Source organism: Phoca vitulina, unplaced genomic scaffold (assembly GCF_004348235.1).
Source record: "Phoca vitulina isolate PV1807 unplaced genomic scaffold, GSC_HSeal_1.0 scaffold32, whole genome shotgun sequence".
Lineage (NCBI taxonomy): Eukaryota > Metazoa > Chordata > Mammalia > Carnivora > Phocidae > Phoca > Phoca vitulina.
In genome coordinates this window covers 12,930,578-12,937,019 of record NW_022589735.1, presented here as the reverse complement: position 1 = coordinate 12,937,019, position 6,442 = coordinate 12,930,578, and positions in this window count along the sequence as shown.

Here is a 6,442-nt window from a genome sequence, read left to right as displayed (position 1 = left end):
ACATTTTAAATGTGAGTGGAAAGCAATGACTACATGATGAAAGAATTTTAAGGTAGAGACATAGCATTCTGAAAACAGATCTTTGGAAATGGAAACATGTGACTTTGCTGCCAAAATTAAGTAAGCATATTATCTATTTTTTTAAGCCTCATTTCTTACACTTTTAAAAACCTAGAAACACAGTTTTCTAGGCTGTTTTAAAATCATCTACGCAGAGTTTCACTGAATTTAAACCAGTAAAAATGTAACAAAGGAAAACCTTTGTGTTAATGGATAAGAACCACTAACTCAATGACATCATGGAACATGGAAATGTACCAGATAAATTTCAACAAAACCTTTCTATTATTAGATATGAAAAAAAATTATAATTTCACAAGTGGAGTCAAGTTTGCACTTCATCCATATGAATCTACTTATCTTTATTAGATATCTTTTTCAGCTTTGTTTTCATTAAAACCAAGTGTGAAATTAAACTGGACTTACGAGCCAACATTTGCATCACGATAAAAGGAATATTTTCAAAACTATAAAGCACACTCACTCAAGTTTTGCTCGATAGTAATTATAAATAACAATATGACGAAGATGTATTCCATTAATATTAAAACTTAAATACTTAAAAAATAATTGTTGCAGAAGTCTCTGTATTTCTATTTTTGTATATTCTCTAATAAATATATTAATAGAACACCACATGCACAGATTTTTTTTTTAGAGATTACTTTTTTAATCTATGTAAGACCATTTGAACACAAGTCCGTTTCTGGAAGAATGGAAGTAATTGACTGAGTTTAGGATTCTTGCCACCCTCGTGTGAGGGGGCTCTGGGTCAGATTTAATCGGATTTAGAGAGTTCTGGAGGAAATTCACATACTTTAATCTGTTACCTCTGCTCCGAATAGTTTTCCTTTAACTTTGGAACCGAAATCCACAAATCAAATCCATTCATATTTTAATAACAGAAAGTCCTGTCTTCCACAAACCCAGATTAAACCCAGCATATTTTTAATACTATTCTCCCCAACTCCTCATTTAAAACACCCGAACTGGCCATCTTGCTGAACATGGGGAAGAAGGACTCTCAAAAACGGTTCAACTCCTCTAAGATGGAATAAATACAATCTGTATCTTAAAGAGATGTTTTCATTTAAAATAAACTTATGAAGAAATTAAAACTCAACAGTCAAAGGAATGGACTTCTCAAAGAGGAGGACAAACATCGTGAGGTCAGCCTCCTCTGCAGTATCTCCAAGGGGTCCTTTGGCTCTGAGTAAAGTTTCCAATCACTCCATCACTTGCCTAGTTCACTGCCCACGGCCACCAACATGTGATAATATCGAAGAAGAGCCTCCCCACCCATCCACCACCGAACGTTAGCCAAATGCGTCACACAGTTACTCACCCACAGTGTCGTTAACAGAGAAAATTGGGGAAAGAAGAATTTCCTCCCTCTCATCTGCAGATAATCATCTTCTGTCCTAAAGCATAAATTTTGATTACCCAGATTATTTTAGCTTTCAGAGTCACACGGGTTATTAGTGGTAATAAAACCATTCAGCCTTATAAAAATTTTTTTAAAAATTTCCAACCACAGTGTTTAAGAATTTGACCTCACAGCACATTATCCACCCACTATGGTAAAGTAATTTTCTCTTTGCTGTCAGTGTGATCCTTTTTTCATTTCTCTAGCTACAATTCAAAAAGAAAACAAAGTGATGTGACTGAACTCATGAGGGCACACATGTTTGCAGCCAAGGAATGGGGTTTTTTGTTTGGGTTTGTTTCATTTGTTTTTCCATAGAAAGCTAACTAGCCTACATGGATGCCAAAATCAAGAGCTTATGCACACTGTCCTTAAACCCAATGGAGGTGATCACCTAGTGGAGAGGTGAAATCCTTCCAGCTCAGCTAACTTTGTCCTTACCACCCGGATGACTATGGCTTTGAGACATAGCTCAAGGACTCTGCCCTGACTGTCCTAACGAAACTTCTAGAAACTTTCCTTCCCTCAACTATCCCTGCTAAAATGTGCATTAAAGTTTATGTTTATTTTTAATACTTGTTCATTTCTAATACCTAAGCCTTCACAAACCAGTAGACAAAAATTACTATTTTCAACAAGTGTCTCACATTTCGAGGAAAATGCATGTTGGCAAAGCTATGAAACAGCAGTATTCTTTGTGGATCCATGTCTATCTCTGGAGCGAGGAATCAAGCTTTCAAAGAGCCCAGTGAGGCATGCAGGAATCCAAGCAGGCGCTTGGAAAAGCACTGTGTTCTAAAAAGCTACAGAAGTGTATATATAATATGATTCTGGTTTTTGTTTTTTTTAATTCCACATACTGAGACTGGGAAGCAGGAAACAAAATACTTCTAAATGTTACGAGTAGTAGAATCACATTTTTTTCTTTTTTTCCTATACGCCCCTGTTTTCCAAAATATCTGCCATAAACTTCTATTTTTATAACCACATTTTTTTAAAGCATATGAAGTAGAGGAGAAGAATTTTCTTTCCATTACTGCTGGTCTGAAGCATATATTATCTGAATTTTAGAGCATTTGGTTATGAGAAAGATTCCTCCCAAATATATTTGTGCTACATCCAAGAGACAAATTATGTCTGCTTTATATAAAGATTTCTTTTAATAAACCATATTGCAAATTGTTTGCTTTTACAGTCACTAAATCACCACTCTGTTTGAATTCCTCTTGGTCATACCTAGTCGAGTATTTAACAAAACGGGAATGCTTAACAAAGAATTACCATATAGCAATTGCTTTGGAGATCTTGTTCAATAGTTTTTAGGGATCGTGACTCTATTTTTCATAATTAAATAACTCTCTACTTACTACACACTTTCACTGGATAATACATCCTTCTGCTGCTGAGAACAAGTAGGTAATGCTAATATGTTTTCTTCAAGTAAATATGTTAGGAATTTTGCAGGGTTGAGTAGAGTGGGAACCAAAAGAAGAGAGAGAGAGCTAATCATTGGTTATATATAGCACATACATCAAGGACGAAGGTATGAAAAATGTTGGCTTGGATAAGAAAACCAAGAAGAAATTTTCAGAAGTGTTTTGTTCTAAAAAAAAAAAATAGTCTATTCAACAGCTGAATTTGAAACGGAGTTTACCAGTTGTTACAGTAAATATATTCAAAGTGAATCATATAACCACTAATTAGGTTTGAATCACTCAAGTGTACATTTGCTGTGACAACAGTTTTCCCTTTACAGATCATCCCTCTATTTATAAAAGAGCTGAAAATTAACATTCCCTGCTTTTGTCAAACTGAAGCATCTTTCAATGGTTCCCAGCAAACATCTGAAGGATTCTTGCATCCTGAGATCATCTGGCCATTATGTTTTCAAGTGTTGTCTCTTTTCAAGAACTGGGTGAGACGCACAGAATAAGTGATTGCAGATTCTCTGTAAAATAGCAACAAGAAGACAACAAAAATACCTGGTGTAGGAAAGATCATGGGTTACCATTCATGGCAGATGGGAAGCAACATAAATTGACAGTGGACGTTTTCCTTCTGTTTTGCACATGACTAACCACATGTGAAGCCTGAACCCCAGAGAAATAAAAAAAAACAAGATTGTGTAGCTGTGTTTTTAATACCGTGATTAGTAGTATATCCAGATTTAAACAGATTTTTTTTCCTCCTAATTGAAATCGTTTCTTAAATAACATCGTTTCAAGAGCATGTGCTGGTTCCGATACCAAATACAGCCTAATGCCCACTCATTTTCACAAGTATTCATCTCAAAGGGGGACAGCTTTCTAGGTAATTTTAATAGAGCATCCCCTAATCAAATGAGCCACACTGAGACACTGCTGTGAGGAAGGAAGCAGTGTTTTTCTCCAGGCCTGACAGCTGCAAGTGCTAAATAGAGGAAGAATATTCTCATTCTACTGTGGACTGGGTGCTCTCTAATCTCTGAAAAATAAAAGTGCTGTTCAGGCCCTGAAATTCACTGCACATCAGGGGACATCTTAAGATCTGTAGCATAGTCTCAGGTCTTAAAGGAGTGAATAAAGTCATGCTTTGTCATGAGATTTACCCAATTCCCCAAGTGGCACACCCACAGTCAATTGCATAAAGGTCAATTATCTAGAAGATGTTCCCAACTTATTTTTCTGAGCACATTCTTATCTTCAACATCTTTCTCATATCTTACTCTTTTAAGTTTTCTTTCCATTTCTTTTTTTTCTTAAAATCTCTACACTTCCTCATGCTCCCTATAAGCTTTTTGTGATTAAGTAATTCCTCAAGTTGAATTCTTGGCAACACATTATTCTGAAATCCACTCAAAACTGATATACTGAGGTCACTTTTTGAGAGATGGATGATCCCACTCTTTTGAATCTACTGCTATAGTCATGCCCTGTCATTCCCTAATAATTTTGCCTTCTGCAATACCCTTTGTGTCTTACCATCAAGTCCATGCTGTTTCTCATCTATGAAATGTCTTTCACACACCCATGTTCATCCTTCACTGTCAAAATGGCACTCATCTTTCAAGGACTCGTACAAATAACACCTTTTCCCTGTAGCTTTCCCCTGAGTATTTTATTTATAATTACACTATGCTTTGGCTAATAAATAGCCCTTTCTCACCTGGAAAGTTTTCCTCTTTGACAAGCTCCTACAGACACATGGACAGAGAGGTAAAGAAGAAAGAGATATGCACCTAGCTAGCCAAGTCAACTAAACCAAACTTACTAATCAATAAGATGGTCAGTGTCAGAGCTAAAGCACCCTCACAATCAATACCTCTCCCCAGGCACCCATTAGTCAGCATTATACTCTGTAGTTCCGGGGCTGCTCTCTTATCACCATAAACATCTTGAAGGCTTATTTATATTTGTAACTCAGCATCTGGTCAATATCTACTGCTACTCAAGGCTTAACAAATGTATGTTGAAACTGGCTGAATTTTTCAACTCTAGTTTTTCTTGTTTGTTTCTTTTGGGGTTTTTCGTTTGCTTGGTTTTGGTTCTGGTTTTGGTTTTTTTGGTACACATAGGAACATTTCACTGCAAGAATGATTACAAACAGTAAAACAGGCTTTCAAGAGGGTAGACAAACCCCCTCAATGGAAATTATTTTCAGTGGCATTGACCATCAATCATTACTACAGAATTTAAGTAACAGCACTGCTGATAAAGGAATTTAATTATGGAAGATTCCCTTTTTTTTGACTTCCAAAGCAACAGAAGAATAAGAATGAAGTTTAAGATGCTATACAGACAAAAATGGTGAGTTTACAAAGGCAAAAGCAATTTGGTCTAAAAATTAAACAACAAGCTCTCACAGACTGTGATTCTAAACATCTACCCCCACCAAGACTTTACATTTCATTTAAGAGATGAGTGTCATGACATTCAGCTTTCCTGGACTGCGGTTCAGAGTTGTACTCAATTGAAAAGCAGTCTGTTTAGGAAATGGTCCTCATTCTGATGTTGCTCTTTGAATGATCAGTTTGATCTCATGTTTCACACAGTAGCAACATGAACACAACCCATATTTCTGAGTTTTTTAACCACATAAATTTGAGAAAAGAATCTTTCAAATGACAACTTCTTGATATGTCTTTAATTAAGCAATCAAACAGACCACCCAAGAAAACGTAGTTTTGTGTAATAAAACCTGCCCTTCAGAGTTATATTTTTGAATCAAAGCAACTCGAGCACATGGGGAAAAAAAGAATTATTTTTCTACAGAAACTATGCATATGATTTTCCTATTCAATTACCCCTCTTTCTAGTACAGTTGCATAAACAATACCATTCATTCATTCGAAAACTAGTTATTGCCCTTACGGGCACTGTGAGTACATACAACTCAAGATAGTCAACCACACAAAATAGCCAAGTTTTGCTCTGGCCTCATTTAAAGAGTTAAGTGTTAGATTGTTTTATGATTAAAAAAAGAGGCAGATGAGGAATAGGAGAGAAGGAAGAGGAAGAGGAAAAATTAGGAGGAAAAGAAGTAAGGAAGAGAAGGAAGAGGACACCTGGTTAGCTCAGTCAGAGGAACATGAGACTCTTGATCTCGAGGTAATGAGTTCAAGCCCCACATAGGAGGTAGAGTAAAATAAAAAACAGGGGCACCTGGGTGGCTCAGTTGTTAAGCGTCTGCCTTCAGCTCGGGTCATGACCCTGGGGTCCTGGGATCGAGCCCCGCGTCGGGCTCCCTGCTCAGCGGGAGGCCTGCTTCTCCCTCTCCCGCTGCTTGTCTTCCCTCTCTCACTGTGTCTCTCTCTGTCAAATAAATAAATAAAATCTTTAAAAAAAATAAATAAAAATAAAAACAAAAACCAACAAAACAAAAAGTAAAAAAAGATACTTAAAAAAAAGGAGAAGAAATAATAGTATTTCAAAGAAGTTATCCATAAAAAAGAAGTTATCTGTCTTGCTGTTGAGCATC